Source organism: Balaenoptera physalus (genome assembly GCF_965194825.1).
Source record: "Balaenoptera physalus genome assembly, chromosome: 12".
Taxonomy (NCBI): Eukaryota; Metazoa; Chordata; class Mammalia; order Artiodactyla; family Balaenopteridae; genus Balaenoptera; species Balaenoptera physalus.
In genome coordinates this window covers 54,970,923-54,993,999 of record NC_138897.1, presented here as the reverse complement: position 1 = coordinate 54,993,999, position 23,077 = coordinate 54,970,923, and the positions used below count along the sequence as shown (strand labels likewise).

General features: G+C 39.8%; 1 pseudogene across 1 annotated transcript; it reads right to left on the bottom strand.

Moving 5' to 3' along the window:
- Window positions 1-22,336: 22,336 nt before the first annotated feature.
- Window positions 22,337-22,737, bottom strand: LOC309640121 (non-histone chromosomal protein HMG-14 pseudogene; annotated as a pseudogene). The gene has a single exon. The product of its transcript is annotated as a non-histone chromosomal protein HMG-14 pseudogene (transcript).
- Window positions 22,738-23,077: the final 340 nt, after the last annotated feature.

Genomic DNA, 23,077 nt, shown 5'->3' with positions numbered 1-23,077 from the left:
CCTGTGTTTTGCTGCCCATGAATGGACCAACTACCCGTGTAAACATCCAGGAGGGAAGAGAACTATTCCTTTCTAATCCCAGTGTGCACTGGTAACTTTTCCCAAGTATTTGTCTTAGGACTGGCATTTCTCACTCATTCAGTCACAGTCTGAGAACTTGTCATCAAGCTTGTTTGTGTTTAAGAACACAGATTAGGGCTTTGGCATTAAAGAAAGGCATAAGTCTTAACTTTATCATTTACCAGAGGTGTGACCTCAGTTTCCTGATCTGTAAAACAGTGATAAATGATAGTACATACCTGAGACACACAGTTGTTATGAGGGCAAAAGGATATATTATATTCCAGTAGCTGTATTTCACTAATAATATCTTATGACATGAATTTTTCTTCTTATGAAAATAGCTGCATGACTATTCCTTATAAGCAACAGAGTTTCTGAGATGACTGTATCCATATCTGCCTTATAAGAAAATGACTAACAATCATATATTACTAATATTGTCAACAATATATCACATTTCACAGTTTACAAACATGTTCACGTTATATTATTTAATCCTTGCAACAATGCTGTAATTAATCTTTGAATGGTTATATTGCCTGTATTGTCCAGATGACATATTACAACCTCTATTTACATATTGAGAAGGTAAGATCCAAATATTGGAAGTAAATTTTTTCAAGACCAGATATCGTCTATGCAACTAGACCATGAATTTGAGGAAGGTCCTGCCTTAGGAAGGCCTCTGCCATTTCAGTATAGCGGGGGACAAAGTGACTGGCCATGTTGGGAATTCTGAATAAGTTCTGTCACTGAAAATGAAATCAAAGACCTGTGTTGGGCAGGGTCTATTGTGCCAGTGGTCAGTCAGCATTTCCATGTCAACCAAGAAAGCATTATTGTTTAGTGCCAGTGTTTTTGCTGCTTTTCAGGTCTTGTAAGCTGCAGTGATTTAAGAGATGGTTTGCTAGAAGTTGGTCTTTTGTTGGTGGTGGTTTTCATTCGTCTGTTTGTTTTGCCTAAATAGGGAATTGTCAGTGGACTCAGCTATTCACAAGTCAGAATATTCCTACAAAGCAAATAAATGGGCAGGTTGTCTTGGGTTGTTCAAGTCATGAGAAAAAAACTTTGTCTCTGGCAAAGTTGATAGACATAAGGGTTTTCAAAAGGTTGGAAGGTACATTTTTATGTGTATTTCATGATCCTCAGTAACTGCTTTAACCTGCTGATGTAGAACTGAATTTCACTAATATCCTAATTTGTTGAGGATCAGCTATGCATCCAGATTTCTGCAAGAAATCATGAGGAATATTTTCTTCTTTAATTGACACAACATAGTTTCTGCCACAAGGTGCTAAAAATCTAGCAGATATTAAATGTTTTGCCGACCCTTTCAAGACCAATACCAGACAAAATGTAACTAAATGTTATAAGATGTTTTATAACTGTCAGACATTAGAGGATTTGGGGAGGTGACAGCTGGCTTCAGCAGCCAGGGAAGAAGGAAGGAACCCTCTCCATTCGCACTCACAGTCCGGAAAGGGAACTCCCTGTTGTAATGAGGGACCCCTCAGGAATATCCCAAAGGGGCTTTGGGGTGTCTGAAAAACAGATAGCGAACAAATCTTCCTTCTTACAGGAATAGCTCAATGATCAGTGCTTTTAAATAAAATAATGTAGCTCAAGGTGGCTGCCTTCCTGAAACACCCCCAGTTTTCTGTACAAGGTAGAAAGACTAACGTGACGATACCTTCTTAAGTCCTGTTTTTGTTTCTGTATGATTTTTTTTTGTATGATTCTCTAATGTACTTTGAGAGAAACTCATCCCTTTATATCCCAAATAAAGAAAAAGAATAATGTAATGAGATTTCACCATGATGGGGGGATTGTAATTCAATTTTACACAATCTCAGAATCTTGACCTTAAGAAATTCATTTAAGAATAACGACACTCTCCTCCTTTTCTGCTGGAATGGGATTAGTCCAATAAGGATGAAGAAACTCAGCTCTAATGCCAAGGTAGCCTTTTGGTGGTATTCTCCCAATCATTAAGCAAACAATGAACCCAAGTCTAAGGACCAGGGAACATTCCCACAGTCAGGCAGAAGGTAAAAAGCAGCAGAGTAATACCTATATATTGTCTGGAGGTTGCAACTGATAGGGAACAAAGGGCATATGCTATTGCTTTGGCTTGTTTCTTGCTTTCCTGAAATTTGCACCATAATGGGATTAAAAGAATCAAAGTATGGTCTAGCCCAGAGACAGGAGGCCTTGCTAATTCACCAGACCCTAAAACATCTGTTTTTTAAATCCCACCCAGTAAGCCACAGCTGATGGGCCAGGTTGAATATCAACACAGGTGGTCAATACAATGCACCGCCAAGAACCAGTCAGATGTACTTTTTCAAGGACTTCCTTCAGATGAAGGAAGTTGGATATTGAGTCAAGAAACTGAAAGGGTAGTAAATACAAGTCCAAGAACTCCTGTTGATGAGATTCTAGACGATGTCCTGCTTCTTATAAGAATTTAAGGATTTGTCATAAGGATTTTCCCTTATGACAAATCCTTTTACTTAAACTAGCTGATGTGCAACAGAACCATCTCTGAATCAGAGCATGTGCAAGTCTCTCTAGTCTATTAAGGGAATTCAGATGGGAAGGAGTATAGTGGGCAGAGTTCATTTCAGAGGGAGGAAGCCAGTGTCCATATGTAGATTACAATGATGTTGTTTTTTTAAGTTTTTACCACCATTTTTGTATCCAAGTGGTTAATACATATTCATTCTGGAATCCAGAAAAGCACAAAAATAAAAATAACAAGTACTCCGAGCACTAAGCCCTATTAATATTTTGCTGTGAATACTTATAGTCAGATATGTCACTTTTTTAAAAAGCAGGATTGTAATGTATGCACTATTTTAAACTTTTTCCCACCTAACATAATTTGACCAAATATTAAACCATTATGTAGTATTTCATTATATTTTAGTCCCCTTATTGTTGGACACAAGCTATTTCCAATTTTTTACTCTTAGAAGATATCCCAAACTTAGCATCCTTGCAACAGTATATAAGTGTTTGTATACACCTCTGATTATTTATTCCATAGAATAATCTACAAGAGGAAAATACATTTCCTATCAGACCAAGGTAAGCCTGAAAGCATTTCTAAATATAAAAGCAAGAGAGGAAAACATAATAAAAATTACCAATAAGTTTGGCCTCCTAAAAATGGAAAACTAGGCTTCTTTTCTCCATTTTTTGCCTACACCTAAGGATGTGCCTTACTGCCCAGGTACACATCTAAACGTGGGTAGAAGTGTTGGCCACCATTATATTAGCTGTGCAGGAAGAGGGAGCTGGGGGATTTATTTCAGTCAACAAATTTCAAAGGTACCAACAAATATAAAGGCCAAATATCCAAACGTGGCTACTTGAAACTAGAAGATCCATGTGGTCTTATCCTCAGAGGTCTCCTTTGTGTCTGGGCTCTCTCCTCATACAACCAGTATGTGCAATTCCAACCCACATGTAGACTCAGCTTCAAGAGGACAAGCGAGAGAATAAAGAGGTGATCACACATGCCTTACAAATCCCTCAATCTTTTCCTTTTATTTAGGTAAGAAATTTTTAAAGAATGAATGCCATTTAAGCCTACTAAGAAGCCTATTTGTTCTAATATAATGCACAAAAACACAATGGTGAATTACCAAGCTGACAGTGCACTTAGTAATGAGTGAGGATTAATATCTTTGCAGAAATGTGATTCATGAATAAAAACTGATATAAAATTAAACTCTAGACATACACAGTCATTTGTAATCTTTAAAAAGAAGACTGTGCTGAGTTGTGAATTATTTTTGCGTGAGACCTAGGTAAGAGTTATGGAACTATCAGGCTAGAAGAGGTGTTGAGTCAGCTATTCTGGTCTGCCTGTAGGGCAGGTGGGCTACCATGGCCCACCGCTCTCGCCCTGCCTCTGGTCTTTAGGCCAGCCCAACACGACCATCTAAAGGTCAGCAACAACTGCCTCCAGGTTGTTTGCAGTTAGACCTTCCTTCTTTATTTTCAGCTATTCTTCTTCCAACACTATTTCCACCACATTCCAAACTCTCAGTAATTGTAATGGGCTGAATTGCATCTCCCTAAAAAATGTCAAAATCCTAACCCCCAGTACCAGGGCATTTGACCTTATTTGGAAATAGGGTCTTTACAGATTATCAAGTTAAGATGAGATCATTAAAGTGGGTCTTAATCCAATATGACTGTGTTCTTATAAAAAGGAGAAATTTGGACCCAGACACACGTACTGGGAGAACACCATGTGAACATGAAGGCAGAGATTGGGTTGATGTATCTCTAAGCCAAGAAACACCAAAGATTGCCAGCAAACCACCAGAAGCAAGAAGAGGCATGGAATAGATTCTCCCTCACAGCTCTCACAAGGGACCAAATCTGTCAACACCTTGGTCTCAGACATCCAGCCTCCAGATCTGTGAGAGAATATATTTCTGTTTTTCAAGCTGCTCAGTTTGCTATACCTCATTATGGAAGCCCCAGCAAACTAATACCGTAATGCTTCCTGACCCAGAGCTAGACTTTGTCCTTTATATTCAATCTCTCCATATATCCAACCTCCCACCCCTCTGCCCTAGTCCTGACACCCGGGAACCCATTCTCAGCCCTATCTAGCCATACACTTCCTGATGTACTTTCCCACCCTGAGTATGTCTATGTAAGGAGGAGGGAGATAGGGAGCCAGGGTCTGGACACTGACAGAGGAGCTGAAAGGGCCAGAAATCAGCTGTTGAGCCTCTGCTGCCTCCACATGCTACAGAAGGGAAGGGAGATAAGAGCTGGTTCTGCTACCAGGAGCTTCCAGAAGGCCTGTGTGTCACCACTGCAGCCACCTCCACCGCAGGCTGCTGGCCAGGAACATAGACTCTGCAGGCAGGTGGCTTAAGTCAGCTTCTTGACTCTACCACTTACTGGTTGTGGGACCCAGGGCAAATTACATCTCTGTGCCTCAATTTTTCCATCTGTAAAATGGAAAAAATGATAGTCCCTACCTTACCAGGTTATTGCGAGGATTTAAAAAGCCAGTATATGTAATGTGATGGTACCATGCCTAGTTCAGAGTAAATGGTATGCAAGTATTTGCTTTCTGGGGGTTTTATTCTGTAGGACTGTCCCAGTTTTCTCGGGACTGTCTCAGTGTATACCCATGGTTTTGGCATAATTATAGCCCGAACAACAACAACTGCCTGCCCCCTTGCCCCTCCCCTTTACTCTCATAATAGGTACAAACTACTAGGTATAAAACAAATAAGACCGACCTTCAAGATGGTGGAGGAGTAAGACGTGGAGATCACCTTCCTCCCCACAAATGCATCAAAAATACATCTACATGTGGAACAACTCCTACAGAACACCTACTGAACGCTGGCAGAAGACCTCAGACGTCCAAAAGGGCAAGAAACTCCCCACGTACCTGGGTAGGGCAAAAGAAAAATAAAAAACAGAGACAAAAGAATAGGGATGGGACCTGTACCTCTGGGAGGGAGCTGTGAAGGAGGAAAGGTTTCCACACACTAGGATGCCCCTTCGCAGGCAGAGACAGGGGGTGGTGTGGGGGAAGCTTTGGAGCCACTGAGGAGAGCACAGCAGCAGGGGTGCAGAGGGCAAAGCAGAGAGATTCCCGCACAAAGGATCAGTGCCGACCAGCACTCACCAGCCCGAGAGGCTTGTCTGCTCACCCGCCGGGGGGTGGGGGTGGGGGCTGGGAGCGGAGGCTTGGGCTTCGGAGGTCAGATCCCAGGGAGAAGACTGGGGTTGGCTGCGTGAACACAGCCTGAAGGGGGCTAGTGTGCCACAGCTAGCCGGGAGGGAGTCCAGGAAAAGTCTGGACCTGCCTAAGAGGCAAGAGACCATTGTTTTGGGCTGTGCGAGGAGAGGGGATTCAGAGCACCACCTTAACGAGCTCCAGAGAGCGGCGCGAGCCATGGCTATCAGTGTGGACAACAAAGATGGACATGAAACGCTAAGGCTGCTGCTACAGCCCCCAAGAAGCCTGTGTGCAAGCACAGGTCACTATCCACACCTCCCCTCCCAGGAGCCTGTGCAGACTGCCACTGCCAGGGTCCCGTGATACAGGGACAACTTCCCAGGGAGAACACACTGCATGCCCCAGGCTGTTGCAACATCTCACTGGCCTCTGCCGCCGCAGGCTCGCCCCGCATTCCGTACCCCTCCCTCCCCACGACCTCAGTGAACCAGAGCCCCTGAATCAGCCACTCCTTTAACTGCCTCCTATCTGGGTGAAGAACAGATGCCAGAGGGCGACCTGAAAGCAGAGGTGGGGCCAAATCCAAAGCTGAACCACAGGAGCTGTGTGAACAAAGAAGAGAAAGGGAAATCTCTCCCAGCAGCCTCAGGAGCAGCAGATTAAATCTCCACAATCAACTTGATGTACCCTACATCTGTGGAATACCTGAAGAGACAATGAATCATCCCAAAACTGAGGCGCTGGACTTTGGGAGCAACTGTAGACATGGGGTTTGCTTTCTGCATCTAATTTGTTTCTAGTTTTATGTTTATCTTAGTTTAGTACTTAGAGCTTATTTTCATTGGTAGATTTGTTTATTGATTTGCTTGCTCTCTTCCTTATATATATATTTCTCCTTTTTCTCTTTTTGTGAGGGTGTATGTGTATGCTTCTTTGTGAGATTTTGTCTGCATAGGTTTGCTTTTACCATTTGTCCTAGAGTTCTGTCCATTTTTTTTTTTTTAGTATAGTTTTTAGTGCTTGTTATCACTGGTGGATTTGCTTATTGGTTTGGTTCGTCTCTTTTATTTTTTAATTACTTTTTAAATTTTAATAATTTTTTTATTTTAATAACTTAATTTTATTTATTTCTTTCCTTTTTTTCTTTTTTTCTCCCTTTTCTTCTGAGCAATTTGGCTGACAGGGTCCTGGCGCTCCAGCCAGGTGTCAGGCCTGAGCTGCTGAAGTGGGAGAGCAGAGTTCAGGACATTGATCCACCAGAAACCTCCCAGCCCCTCGTAATATCAATTGGCGAGAGCTCTCTCAGAGTTCTCTGTCTCAATGCTAAGACCCAACTCCACTCAATGGCCAGCAAGCTCCAGTGCTGGAAACCCCATGCCAAACAACTAGCAAGACAGGAACACAGCCCCACCCATTAGCAGAGAGGCTGCCTAAAGTCATAATAAGTTCACAGACACCCCAAAACACACCATCAGACGCGGTCCTGCCCACCAGAAAGACAAGATCCAACCTCACTCACCAGAACACAGGCACCAGTCCCCTCCATCAGGAAGCATACACAACCCAGTGAACCAACCTTAGCTACCGGGGGCAGACACCAAAAACAACAGGAACTACGAACCTGCAGCCTGTGAAAAGGAAACCCCAAACACAGTAAGTTAAGCAAAATAAGAAGACAGAGAAACAAACAGCAAATCAAGGAGCAAGGTAAAAACCCACCATACCAAACAAATGAAGAGGAAATAGGCAGTCTACCTGAAAAAGAATTCAGAGTAATGAGAGTAAAGATGATCCAAAATCGTGGAAATAGAACAGAGAAACTATAAGAAACGTTTAACAAGGACCTCGAAGAACTAAAGAGCAAACAAACAATGATGAACAACACAATAAATGAAATTAAAAATTCTCTACAAGGAATCAATAGCAGAATAACTGGGGCAGAAGAATGGATAAGTGACCTGGAAGATAAAAGAGTGGAAATAACTACCACAAAGCAGAATAAAGAGAAAAGAATGAAAAGAAATGAGGATAATCTCAGAGACCTCTGGGACAATATTAAAAGCAACAATATTCGAATTATAGGGGTCCCAGAAGAAGAAGAGAAAAAGAAAGGGACTGAGAAAATATTTGAAGAGATTATAGTTGAAAACTTCCCTAATATGGAAAATGAAATAGTCAATCAAGTCCAGGAAGCACAGAGAGTCCCAAACAGGATAAATCCAAGGAGAAACATGCCAACACACATATTAATCAAAACTATCAAAAATTAAAAACAAAGAAAAAATATTAAAAGCAGCAAAGAAAAGTAACAAATAACATACAAAGGAATCCCCATAAGGTTAACAGGTGGTCTTTCAGCAGAAACTCTGCAAGCCAGAAGGGTGTGGCAGGACATATTTAAAGTGATGAAAGGGAAAAACCTACAACTAACATTACTCTACCCAGCAAGGATCTCATTCAGATTTGATGGAGAAATTAAAACTTTCACAGAAAAGCAAAACCTAAGAGAATTCAGCACCACAAAACAAGCTTTACAACAAACGGTAAAGGGACTTCTCTAGGCAGGAAACACAAAAGAAGGAAAAGACCTACAATAACAAACCCAAAACAATAAAGAAAATGGTAATAGGAACATACATATTGATAATTACCTGAAATGTAAATGGATTAAATGCTCCAACCAAAAGACACAGACTGGCTGAATGTATACAAAAACAAGACACTTATATATGCTGTCTACAAGAGACCCACTTCAGACCTAGGGACACATACAGACTGAAAGTGAGGAGATGGAAAAAGATATTCCATGCAAATGGAAATCAAAAGAAAGCTGGAGTAGCAATACTCACATCAGACAGAATAGACTTTAAAATAAAGACTATTACAAAAGACAAAGGACACTACATAATGATCAAGGGATCAATCCAAGAAGAAGATACAACAATTGTAAAAATTTATGCACCCAACCTAGGAGCACCTCAGTACATAAGGCAAATGCTAACAGCCATAAAAGAGGAAATCGACAGTAATACAAAAATAATAGGGGACTTTAACACCCCACTTTCACCAATGGACAGATCATCCAAAATGAAAATAAATAAGGAAACACAAGCCTTAAATGACACATGAAACAAGATGGACTTAACTGATATTTACAGGACATTCCATCCTGAAAAAACAGAATACACTTTCTTCTCAAGTGCTCATGGAACATTCCCCAGGATAGATCATATCTTGGGTCACAAATCTAGCCTTGGTAAATTTAAGAAAACTGAAATCATACCAAGTATCTTTTCCGACCACAACACTATAAGATTAGATATCAATTACAAGAAAAAAACTGTAAAAAATACAAACACTTGGAGGCTAAAGAATACATTACTAAATAACCAAGAGATCACTGAAGAAATCAAAGAGGAAAGCAAAAAACACCTAGAAACAAATGACAATGAAAACACGATGACACAAAACCTGTGGGATGCAGCAAAAGCAGTTCTAAGAGGGAAGTTCACAGCAATAACATCCTACCTCTAGAAACAAGAAAAATCTCAAATAAACAACCTAACCTTACACCTAAAGCAATCAGAGAAAGAAGAACAAGAAAACCCCAAAGTTAGCAGAAGGAAAGAAATCATAAAGATCAGATCAGAAATAAATGAAAAAGAAATGAAGGAAATAATAGCAAAGATTAATGAAACTAAAAGCTGGTTCTTTGAGAAGATCAACAAAATTGATAAACCCTTAGCCAGACTCATCAAGAAGAAAAGGGAAAAGACTCAGATCAATAGAATTAGAAATGAAAACAGAGAAGTAAAAACTGACACTGCAGAAATACAAAGGATCATGAGAGATTACTACAAGCAATTATATGCCAATAAAATGGACAACCTTGAAGAAATGGACAAATTCTTAGAAAAGCACAACCTTCCGAGACTGAACCAGGAAGAAATAGAAAATATAAACAGACCAATCACAAGCACTGAAATTGAAACTGTGATTAAAAATCTTCCAACAAACAAAAGCCCAGGACCAGATGGCTTCACAGGTGACTTCTACCACACATTTAAAGAAGAGCTAGCACCTATCCTTCTCAAACTCTTCTCAAATATAGCAGAGGGAGGAACACTCCCAAACTCATTCTAGGAGGCCACCATCACCCTGATACCAAAATCAGACAAAGATGGCACAAAAAAAGAAAATTACAGGCCAATATCACTGATGAACATAGATGCCAACATCCTCAACAAATGCTAGCAAACAGAATCCAACAGCACATTAAAAGGATCATACACTATGATCAAGTGGGGTTTATCCCAGAAATGCAAGGATTCTTCAATATACGCAAATCAATCAATGTGATAAACCATATTAACAAATTGAAGGAGAAAAGCCATATGATCATCGCAATAGATGCAGAAAAAGCTTTTGAGAAAATTCAACACACATTTATGATAAAAAAAACCTACAGAGAGTACACATAGAGGGAACTTACCTCAACATGATAAAGGTCATATATGACAAAACCACAGCCAACATAGTTCTCAATGGTGATAAACTGAAACCATTTCCGTTAAGATCAGGCACAAGAGAAGATTGCCCACTCTTACCACTATTATTCAACATAGTTTTGGAAGTTTTAGCCATGGCAATCAGGTAAGAAAAAGAAATAAAAGGAATCCAAATCGAAAAAGAAGAAGTAAAACTGTCACTGTTTGCAGATGACATGATACTATACATAGAGAATCCTAAAGATGCTACCAGAAAACTCCTAGAGCTAATCAATGAATTTGGTAAAGCAGCAGGATACAAAATTAATGCACAGTAATCTCTTGCATTCCTATACACTAATGATGAAAAATCTGAAAGAGAAATTAAGGAAACACTCGCATTTACCACTGCAACAAAAAGAATAAAATACCTAGGAATAAACGTACTTAAGGAGACAAAAGACCTGTATGCAGAAAACTATAAGACACTGATGAAAGAAATTAAAGATGATACAAACAGATGGAGAGATTTACCATGTTCTTAGATTGGAAGACTCAACATTGTGAAAAGGACTATACTACCCAAAGCAATCTACAGATTCAATGCAATCTCTATCAAACTACCAATGGCATTTTTCACAGAACTAGAACAAAAAATTTCACAATTTGTATGGAAACACAAAAGACCCCGAATAGCCAAAGCAATCTTGAGAAAGAAAAATGGAGCTGGAGGAATCAGGCTCCGTGACTTCAGACTATACTACAAAGCTACAGTAATCAAGACAGTATGGTACTGGCACAAAAACAGAAACATAGATCAATGGGACAGGATAGAAAGCCCAAAGATAACCCCACACACATATGGTCACCTTATCTTTGATAAAGGAGGCAAGAATATACAATACAGAAAAGACCGTCTCTTCAATAAGTGGTGCTGGGAAAACTGGACAGCTACATGTAAAAGAATGAAATTAGAACACTCTCTAACACCATACACAAAAATAAACTCAAAATGGATTAAAGACCTACATGTAAGGCCAGACACCATAAAACTCTTAGAGGAAAACATAGCCAGAACACTCTATGACATAAATCACAGCAAGATCCCTTTTGACCCACCTTCTAGAGAAATGGAAATAAAAACAAAAATAAACAAATGGGACCTAATGAAACTTAAAAGCTCTTGCCCAGCAAAGGAAACCATAAACAAGATGAAAAGACAGCCCTCAGAATGGGAGAAAATATTTGCAAATGAAGCAACTGACAAAGGATTAATCTCCAAAATATACAAGCACCCTCATGCAGCTCAATATAAAAAAACAAACAACCCAATCCAAAATTGGGCAGAAGACCTAAATAGATATTTCTCCAAAGAAGATATACAGATTGCCAACAAACACATGAAGATGCTCAACATCACTAATCATTAGAGAAATGCAAATCAAAACTACAATGAGGTATCACCTCACACCGGTCAGAATGGCCATCATCAAAAAGTCTACAAACAATCAATGCTGGAGAGGGTGTGGAGAAAAGGGAACCCTCTTGCACTGTTGGTGGCAATGCAAATTGATACAGCCACTATGGAGAACAGTATGGAGGTTCCTTAAAAAACTAAAAATAGAACTACCATATGACCCAGCAATCCCACTACTGGGCATATACCCAGAGAAAACCATAATTCAAAAAGAGTCATGTACCACAATGTTCGTTGGAGCACTATTTACAATAGCCAGGGCATGGAAGCCACCTAAGTGTCCATCGACAGATGAATGGATAAAGAAGATGTGGCACATATATACAATGGAATATTACTCAGCCATAAAAAGAAACGAAATTGAGTTATTTGTAGTGAGGGGGATGGACCTAGAGTCTGTCATACAGAGTGAAGTAAGAAAGAGAAAAACAAATACCATATGCTAACACATATATATGGAATCTAAAAAAAAAAAAGGTTCTGATGAGCCTAGGGGCAGGACAGGAATAAAGACGCAGACGTAGAGAATGGACTTGCGGGCACGGGAAGGGGGAAGGGTAAGCTGGGAGGAAGTGAGAGAGTGGCATGGACATATATGCACTACCAAATGTAAAATAGATAGCTAGTGGGAAACAGCCGCTTAGCACATGGAGGTCAGCTCTGTGCTTTGTGACTACCTAGATGTGTCGGATAGGGAGGGTGGGAGGGAGATGCAAAAGAGAGGGGATATGGGGGTATATGTATACGTATCGCTGATTCACTTTGTTATACAGCAGCAACTAACACACCATTGTAAACCAGTTATACTCCAGTAAAGATGTTAAATAAATAAATAAATAAGATATAAGGATGTAATGTACCGCACAGAGAAAATAGCCAATATTGTATAATAACTTTATACGGAGTATAATGTATAAAAATATCAAATCACTATGTTGTATACCTGAAACTAATATAATATTGTAACTATACTTCACTGAAAATAAAATAAAAAAAAAAAAAAGCCAATCCATGGTCACTCTACAAATCAGCGCCTTCTCTGATTCTGAAATATGAGGTTATTTCCAGGGAGGGCCCAATTTCATGCTTTGGTATCTGGAAATATTCCTTTCGTATAGGTAGGAGAAGGCTTATCCTTAGAAAGCTTGGTTTTGAGTATCCCTGCTGAATGCCTACCACTATCCCAAGGTTTGGGGTGTTTTCTATGACTGCAGCCTGGGAAACCCACACTTTCTTCTTGCTAACCATCACAAGTGCAGAACACCTCAAGCCAGTCAGGAATAATTGCTTTGTTATCAGCTGCAAGTGATTATGAGGGCACAAACTCCATGCAGGCTGGTGATTATATAGATAGAGACACAGTCCAGTTTCATGGGCAAATCTTTCAGACCTTACAAGGAGACACTCACCTAAACTCCATTCTCTTCCCAGAGCAGGCTTCTCTGACTGGCTCCTCAAAAATCCTGCATTCTCTTTCACTTTCAATCTGCTTTTATTCAGAGTTGAGTCCCTGCTCAATTACATATGCATTCTACACTGGTCTCTTCTGAATCTTTCCTCTTTTTTCCTCCCTCCCTTTTAATAAGTGTTTATTGATTCATCTATTATGTGCCAAGCATAGTTCTAAGTGCTAGACATACTGTAGTGAATAAGACAGAAAAAGTCTGTGCCTTTGTGGAATCTGTATTCTCATGGGGAAAAAGAAACATCAGACAAGTAAAAAAAAATATATATATATATATAATATATATAAAGATATATATGTATATTATATATATATATATGGCATTTTAGATCAGGGATTGGCAAAAATTTTTCTGTAAAGGACCAGATAGTAAATATTTTAGGCGTTGTTGGTCTCTGTTGCAAGTATTCAACTCTGCCATTGTAGTGCCAAATTGCCACAGATGTACACGTGGTATGGCTGTGTTCCAATAAAACTTTATTTATAAAAACAAGCAGCAGGTCAGATAAGCCATAGTTCCATAGTTTAACAGTCTTGTTTTAGAAAGTGATAAATTCCATGAAGAAAATAGAATGGGGTGTATTGTAACTGAGAGGAAGAATAGCTTAGGGTGGTCAGCAAAGGCCGCTCTGAGGAGCAGACTTTTGCACTAAATGATGGGGGAGAGAAAGTCAAGGCTCAGAGTGGTCTAGGCAAAGGCATCAGTTGGTGTGAAAATCCTAACAGAAGAATGAGCTTGGAATGTCCTAGAATGGGAAAGATATGTCAGTATGACTGCAGCATATTGGGGAGAGCAACTAGCAAAGTCATGAGAGAGGGAGCCAGAGCCAAGGTAAGTGCTTCGGATTTTATTCTAAGTGAAACTGCAGCCACTGGAGGATTTTAAGCAAAAGAGTGACATAGTCTGATTTACGTTTTTCAAAGTTTGCTCTGGTTGCTGTGTGGAGACTGAATGATCGGGGATAAGACGTGACCACAGAGACTTGCCAGTGGCCCACTGGTGTAGACCCCCACAATGAGGGTCCAGTTTTTACCTCTAGTCTAGTCTAAAACGGAAAACTGGCTGAACTTTCCCAGGACCCCCCCTGCACCCCTCCCCTACTTCAGGGAGGGCTATTTGGTGGCAAGCAAGAGAAGCCAGTGCTGAATGACTTGAGTGAAAAGGGAATTTATTAGAAAGGCATGGGAATGGGTATCTAAATATCAGCCTGGGAAAGGACAGAGAAGTATCTAATAGCTGTGAAAGGGCCCCTTAAATGAGAATCGGCTCCAAACAATGAAAAAAAAATCCTTGAATCACTAAGAGTCCTTAGAGTCCAGGTAGCTGAGTGTTTGCCATAAGCCCACCCTTGGAGAGGGGAGAGCATAGCACCTTGATTTAAAGATTCAGGAAGAGCACACACGATGAGAGAGATGTGATTACCCCAATAAGGAAGTAGGGTGTCGCTGCCACTGGAGAGAATGGACACTTGGTGGCCCAGTTACAACAATCGTCAAGAACCTTTTTTTCTGGTGTTCAGTTTCTACTGAAGGGAAAACCTCTTTTCTTCCTCTAATTGTTCTCCCACCATTAGGTTTAGTTCCCCTTAAAAAGAAGACATTTATTGGGCTAGAAAAACATGTCGTGTTTATCCATGTCCCCCACTGCACACCACCCAGAGATCAATTTCCATGCAAACACTGCTTTGATGAGGACAGTTCGAACCGTGTCACCTGTAAGTCAAGCTGCTCCCCTGACCCTCTTAGCCTCACCCACATGAATCAGGACTTCAGACTAGCTACATGGTTTTCCTTGCTGCTTCCCAAATACAGCAAGCAGGTCCATTCTTTCGCTTATGCTTTTTCTCCCACCTAAAGCTCTTCCAAATACTCTGAAATGTTTATTAAGTACCACTATATATAAGGCACTGTGCTAAGCACAGAACAATAACTCTGGTGCTTTAAGCAGTACTTCTCAAATTTTAATATGCATCCAAACCACTTGTTCATCTTGTTAAAATGAAGATTCTTTTTTTTTTTTTCTTTCATAATTGAGATTTTATTGGTTGTTTTGAGGATCAGTACACAGACATTTCAATTTGTACACAATTCTCAACATACGTACCAAAAACCTAAAAAATCATGTAGTTGTGATTCTTTTCTGAACAGTTATTCCAGTGACTTTCCAGCTTAAAATTTGGGGGCAAATTTTCCTTCGCAGGATATCAAGTACCAATATCTTCAAATATTGATATGCTGTTACATCGTAAGTCCCACTAATTCACAATTTAATATCATATACACTACATACTCAAATTGTCAATCGTTCACAGCACATTAACAGTTACTAGAAGAACTGGACTACCATGACCAAAGTTGTTACAGAGTGCACAAAATTGTGCCCAGGAGAGCCAAGATCAAGGGGTGAGTGGTTTGCTTTAGGAAACAATTCTACCAAAAACAACGTGGGAAGAGAAGTAATTTAAAGTGTTTAAGACATTAAATGCACAACTGACTCCAAACTGCCATTTAGTATGCTTTGTATTATAGGATATAAAAGCTACCCTCCATCTGTGGAATGTTAAGCTGACACCCAAGACAATCAAAGCCTCCCATATTCAATATCCCACTATTTTCTGGTTGTACCAAAAAATAAACAACCAGCAAATGATTTCACCTCTTAAAAAAAAGCATTTACACTTAAAAAATGGGATGAGGTGGGATTCCTTCCTTTTTTTTTTTTTTTTAGATTTTTTTTTTTCATGTAATGTCTGAAACATTTATATTAACATATTTCCATACATATTTCCATACAAATACAAATATAAGATTTTTAGAAATTTCATGTAATGTCTGAAACATTTATATTAACATATTTCCATACATATTTCCATACAAATACAAATATAAGATTTTTAGGAATTTCATGTAATGTCTGAAACATTTATATTAACATATTTCCATACATATTTCCATACAAATACAAATATAAGATTTTTAGAAATTTCATGTAATGTCTGAAACATTTATATTAACATATTTCCATACATATTTCCATACAAATACAAATATAAGATTTTTAGGAATTTCATGTAATGTCTGAAACATTTATATTAACATATTTCCATACAAATAACCCAATGAAAGTTTAGTATTAGTTGTTTTGTTTGCTTTTTTATACTGCAGGTTCTTATTAGGCATCAATTTTATACATATCAGTGTATACATGTCAATCCCAATCGCCCAATTCAGCACCCCACCATCCCCACCTCACCGCAGTTTTCCCCCCTTGGTGTCCAAATGTCCATTCTCTACATCTGTGTCTCAACTTCTGCCCTGCAAACTGGCTCATCTGTACCATTTTTCTAGGTTCCACATACATGCATTAATATATGATATTTGTTTTTCTCTTTCTGACTTACTTCACTCTGTATGACAGTCTCTAGATCCATCCACGTCTCAACAAATGACTCACTTTCGTTCCTTTTTATGGCTGAGTAATATTCCATTGTATATATGTACCACATCTTCTTTATCCATTCGTCTGTTGATGGGCATTTAGGTTGCTTCCATGACCTGGCTATTGTAAATAGTGCTGCAATGAACATTCGGGTGCATGTGTCTTTTTGAATTACGGTTTTCTCTGGGTATATGCCCAGTAGTGGGATTGCTGGGTCATATGGTAATTCTATTTTTAGTTTTTTAAGGAACCTCCATATTGTTCTCCAGAGTGGCTGTATCAATTTACATTCCCACCAACAGTGCAAGAGGGTTCCCTTTTCTCCACACCCTCTCCAGCATTTGTTGTTTGTAGATTTTCTGATGATCCTCATTCTAACAGGAGTGAGGTGATACCTCATTGTAGTTTTGATTTGCATTTCTCTAATAATTAGTGATGTTGAGCAGCTTTTCATGTGCTTCGTGGCCGTCTGTATGTCTTCTTTGGAGAAATGTCTATTTAGGTCTTCTGCCCATTTTTGGATTGGGTTGTTTGTTTCTTTGATATTGAGCTGAATGAGCTGTTTATATATTTTGGAAATTAATCCTTTGTCCGTTGATTCATTTGCAAATATTTTCTCCCATTCTGAGGGTTGTCTTTTCGTCTTGTTTATGGTTTCCTTTGCTGTGCAAAAGCTTTGAAGTTTCATGAGGTCCCACTTGTTTATTTTTGTTTTTATTTCCATTACTCTAGGAGGTGGATCAAAAAAGATCTTGCTGTGATTTATGTCAAAGAGTGTTCTTCCTATGTTTTCCTCTAAGAGTTTTATAGTGTCCAGTCTTATATTTAGGTCTCTAATCCATTTTGAGTTTATTTTTGTGTATGGTGTTAGGGAGTATTCTAATTTCATTCTTTTACATGTAGCTGTCCAGTTTTCCCAGCACCACTTATTGAAGAGACTGTCTTTTCTCCATTGTATATCTTTGCCTCCTTTGTCATAGATTAGTTGACCATAGGTGCGTGGGTTAATCTCTGGGCTTTCTATCTTGTTCCATTGATCTATGTTTCTGTTTTTGTGCCAGTACCATATTGTCTTGATTACTGTAGCTTTGTAGTATAGTCTGAAGTCAGGGAGTCTGATTCCTCCAGCTCCATTTTTTTGCCTCAAGACTGCTTTGGCTATTCGGGGTCTTTTGTGTCTCCATACAAATTTTAAGATGATTTGTTCTAGCTCCGTAAAAAATGCCATTGGTAATTTGATAGGGATTGCATTGAATCTGTAGATTGCTTTGGGTAGTATACTCATTTTCACAATGTTGATTCTTCCAATCCAAGAACATGGTATATCTCTCCATCTGTTGGTATCATCTTTAATTTCTTTCATCAGTGTCTTATAGTTTTCTGCATACAGGTCTTTTGTCTCCCTAGGTAGGTTTATTCCTAGGTATTTTATTCTTTTTGTTGCAATGGTAAATGGGAGTGTTTCCATAATTTCTCTTTCAGATTTTTCATCATTAGTGTATAGGAATGCAAGAGATTTCTGTGCATTAATTTTGTATCCTGCAACTTTACCATATTCATTAATTAGCTCTAGCAGTTTTCTGGTGGCAGTTTTAGGATTCTCTATGTATAGGATCATGTCATCCGCAAACAGTGACAGTTTTACTTCCTCTTTTCCAATTTGTATTCCTTTTATTTCTTTTTCTTCTCTGATTGCCGTGGCTAGGACTTCCAGAACTATGTTGAATAATAGTGGTGAGAGTGGACATCCTTGTCTCGTTCCTGATCTTAGAGGAAATGCTTTCAGTTTTTCACCATTGAGAATGATGTTTGCTGTGGGTTTGTCATATATGGCCTTTATTATGTTGAGGTAGGTTCCCTCTATGCCCACTTTCTGGAGAGTTTTTATCATGAATGGGTGTTGAATTTTGTCAAAAGCTTTTTCTGCATCTATTGAGATGATCATATGGTTTTTATTCTTCAGTTTGTTAATATGGTGTATCACATTGATTGATTTGCGTATATTGAAGAATCCTTGCATCCCTGGGATAAATCCCACTTGATCGTGGTGTATGATCCTTTTAATGTGTTGTTGGATTCTGTTTGCTAGTATTTTGTTGAGGATTTTTGCATCTATATTCATCAGTGATATTGGTCTGTAATTTTCTTTTTTTGTAGTGTCTTTGTCTGGTTTTGGTATCAGGGTGATGGTGGCCTCATAGAATGAGTTTGGGAGTGTTCCTTCCTCTGCAATTTTTTGGAAGAGTTTGAGAAGGATGGGTGTTAGCTCTTCTCTAAATGTTTGATAGAATTCACCTGTGAAGCCATCTGGTCCTGGACTTTTGTTTGTTGGAAGATTTTTAATCACAGTTTCAATTTCATTACTTGTGATTGGTCTGTTCATATTTTCTGTTTCTTCCTGATTCAGTCTTGGAAGGTTATACCTTTCTAAGAATTTGTCCATTTCTTCCAGGTTGTCCATTTTATTGGCATAAAGTTGCTTATAGTAGTCTCTTAGGATGTTTTGTATTTCTGCAGTGTCTGTTGTAACTTCTCCTTTTTCATTTCTGATTTTATTGATTTGAGTCCTCTCCCTCTTTTTCTTGATGAGTCTGGCTAATGGCTTATCAATTTTGTTTATCTTCTCAAAGAACCAACTTTTAGTTTTATTGATCTTTGCTATTGTTTTCTTTGTTTCTATCTCATTTATTTCTGCTCTGATCTTTATGATTTCTTTCCTTCTGCTAACTTTGGGTTTTGTTTGTTCTTCTTTCTCTAGTTTCTTTAGGTGTAAGGTTAGATTGTTTACTTGAGATTTTTCTTGTTTCTTTAGGTAGGCTTGTATAGCTATAAACTTCCCTCTTAGAACCGCTTTTGCTGCATCCCATAGGTTTTGGGTCGTCGTGTTTTCATTGTCATTTGTCTCTAGGTATTTTTTTATTTCCTCTTTGATTTCTTCAGTGATCTTTTGGTTATTTAGTAACGTATTGTTTAGCCTCCATGTGTTTGTCTTTTTTACGTTTTTTTCCCTGTAATTCATTTCTAATCTCATAGCGTTGTGGTCAGAAAAGATGCTTGGTATGATTTCAATTTTCTTAAATTTACTGAGGCTTGATTTGTGACCCAAGATGTGATTTATCCTGGAGAATGTTCCGTGCGCACTTGAGAAGAATGTGTAATCTGCTGTTTTTGGATGGAATGTCCTATATATATCAATTAAATCTATCTGGTCTATTGTGTCATTTAAAGCTTCTGTTTCCTTATTTATTTTCATTTTGGATGATCTGTCCATTGGTGTAAGTGAAGTGTTAAAGTCCCCCACTATTATTGTGTTACTGTCGATTTCCTCTTTTATAGCTGTTAGCAGTTGCCTTATGTATTGAGGTGCTCCTATGTTGGGTGCATATATATTTATAATTGTTATATCTTCTTCTTGGATTGATCCCTGGATCATTATGTAGTGTCCTTCCTTGTCTCTTGTAACATTCTTTATTTTAAAGTCTATTTTATCTGATATGAGTATAGCTACTCCAGCTTTCTTTTGATTTCCATTTGCATGGAATATCTTTTTCCATCCCCTAACTTTCAGTCTGTATGTGTCCCTAGGTCTAAAGTGGGTCTCTTGTAGACAGCATATATATGGGTCCTGTTTTTGTATCCATTCAGCCAGTCTATGTCTTTTGGTTGGGGCGTTTAATCCATTCACGTTTAAGGTAATTATCGATATGTATGTTCCTATGACCATTTTCTTAATTGTTTTGGGTTTGTTTTTGTAGGTCCTTTTCTTCTCTTGTGTTTCCCACTTAGAGAAGTTCCTTTAGCATTTGTTGTAGAGCTGGTTTGGTGGTGCTGAATTCTCTTAGCTTTTGCTTGTCTGTAAAGCTTTTGATTTCTCCATCAAATCTAAATGAGATCCTTGCCGGGTAGAGTAATCTTGGTTGTAGGTTCTTCCCTTTCATCACTTTAAGTATATCATGCCACTCCCTTCTGGCTTGCAGAGTTTCTGCTGAGAAATCAGCTGTTAACCTTATGGGAGTTCCCTTGTATGTTATTTGTCGTTTTTCCCTTGCTGCTTTCAATAATTTTTCTTTGTCTTTAATTTTTGCCACTTTGATTACTATGTGTCTCGGCGTGTTTCTCCTTGGGTTTATTCTGTATGGGACTCTCTGCGCTTCCTGGACTTGGGTGGCTATCTCCTTTCCCATGTTAGGGAAGTTTTCGACTATAATCTCTTCAAATATTTTCTCTGATCCTTTCTCTCTCTCTTCTCCTTCTGGGACCCCTATAATGCGAATGTTGTTGCGTTTAATGTTGTCCCAGAGGTCTCTTAGGCTGTCTTCATTTCTTTTCATTCTTTTTTCTTTAGTCTGTTCCGCAGCAGTGAATTCCACCATTCTGTCTTCCAGGTCACTTATCCGTTCTTCTGCCTCAGTTATTCTGCTATTGATTCCTTCTAGTGTAGTTTTCATTTCAGTTATTGTATTGGTCATCTCTGTTTGTTTGTTCTTTAATTCTTCTAGGTCTTTGTTAATCATTTCTTGCATCTTCTCAATCTTTGCCTCCATTCTTATTCCGAGGTCCTGGATCATCTTCACTATCATTATTCTGAATTCTTTCTCTGGAAGGTTGCCTATCTCCACTTCATTTAGTTGTTTTTCTGGGGTTTTTTCTTGTTCCTTCATCTGGTATATAGCCCTCTGCCTTTTCATCTTCTCTATCTTTCTGTAACTGTGGTTTTTGGTCCGCAGGCTGCAGGATTGTAGTTTTTCTTGCTTCTGCTCTCTGCCCTCTGGTGGTTGAGGCTATCTAAGAGGCTTGATGGGAGGCTCTGGTGGTGGGTAGAGCTGACTGTTGCTGTGGCGGTCAGAGCTCAGTAAAACCTTAATCCACTTGACTGTTGATGGGTGGGGCTGGGTTCCCTCCCTGTTGCTGTGGCGGTCAGAGCTCAGTAAAACCTTAATCCACTTGACTGTTGATGGGTGGGGCTGGGTTCCCTCCCTGTTGGTTGTTTTGCCTGAGGCAACCCAACACTGGAGCCTACCCGTGCTCTTTGGTGGGGTTAATGGCAGACTCTGGGAGGGCTCACGGCAAGGAGAACTTCCCAGAACCTCGGCTGCCAGTGTCCTTATCCCCCCGGTGAAACAGAGCCACCACTCGCCTCTGCAGGAGACCCCCCAACACCAGCAGGTAGGTCTGGTTCAGTCTCCCCCAGGGTCACTGCTCCTTCCCCTGGGTCCCGATGCACACATTACTTTGTGTGTGCCCTCCAAGAGTGGGGTCTCTGTTTCCCCCAGTCCTGTCAAAGTCCTGCAATCAATTCCCACTAGGCTTCAAAGTCTGATTCTCTAGGAATTCCTTCTCCCGTAGCCGGACCCCCAGGTTGGGAAGCCTGACGTGGGGCTCAGAACCCTCACTCCAGTGGGTGGACTTCTGTGGTATAAGTGTTCGCCAGTCTGTGAGTCACCCACCCAGCAGTTATGGGATTTGATTTTACTCTGATTGCGCCCCTCCTACCGTCTCACTGTGGCTTCTCCTCTGTCCTTGGATGTGGGGCATCCTCCTTGGTGAAGTCCAGGTTCTTCCTGTCAATGATTGTCCAGCAGCCAGTTTTGATTCTGGTGCTCTCGCAAGAGGGAGTGAGAGCACGTCCTTCTACTCCGCCATCTTGGTTAATCCCCGGGATTCCTTCCTTTTTAAAAATGTTTCTAGAGCTACTAAAAAACTTGCATTTACAAAATAGTTGATAAAAATATTCCTCTGGATTGTACAAGAAGGGACACAGGGACCACTGATGGGACCAGGTGTGTGATATTAATCAGACTTGGCTTCTTTCTCTCCTGCTTCATCAGAAGCTGGGCTCTCCTCATTTTTAGTTTCTCCATTTTCTGCAGGTAAGTCTTCTTTAGTCTCTTGGTTAGCCACTTCAGCCTGTTTTCCCTTTGCTCCCCTTTTCCCTTTTGTTTGCACTTTTTTGTCGGAAGATTTATCCTTTCCTGCCGCCTTTTTTGGCTTCGTTTCCACTTTTGCAGGAGCTGGTTTCTCCTCCTTCGCCGCACCCTCGGCGGAGCTGACCTTCCTCTTGGGCATCGTGGCGGTGGGGCGGGCACGTGCCGGGTGCCTGCGGGCCGCGGCGCGCCGAGAGCCTTCGCGAAGCTGGGCTGCCTGGCCACTGCCGCTCCTCCCGCCGCCCCAAAATGAAGATTCTTATTCTGATTATCTGGGGTGGGGCCTGGTCATCTGCATTTCTCACAAGCTCCCAGGTTTTGTTGATGCTTCAGGTCTGCTGGCCATGCATTAAGTAGAAATGTTTTAAGTATATGTATTCAATAATAACACCTTCATTCAGTAATAAAAACTACCATTTGTAGAGTGTTTTGAGGGAGTTCCCTGGTGGCCTAGTGGTTAGGATTCTGGGCTTTCGCTGCCGAGGCCTAGGTTCAAA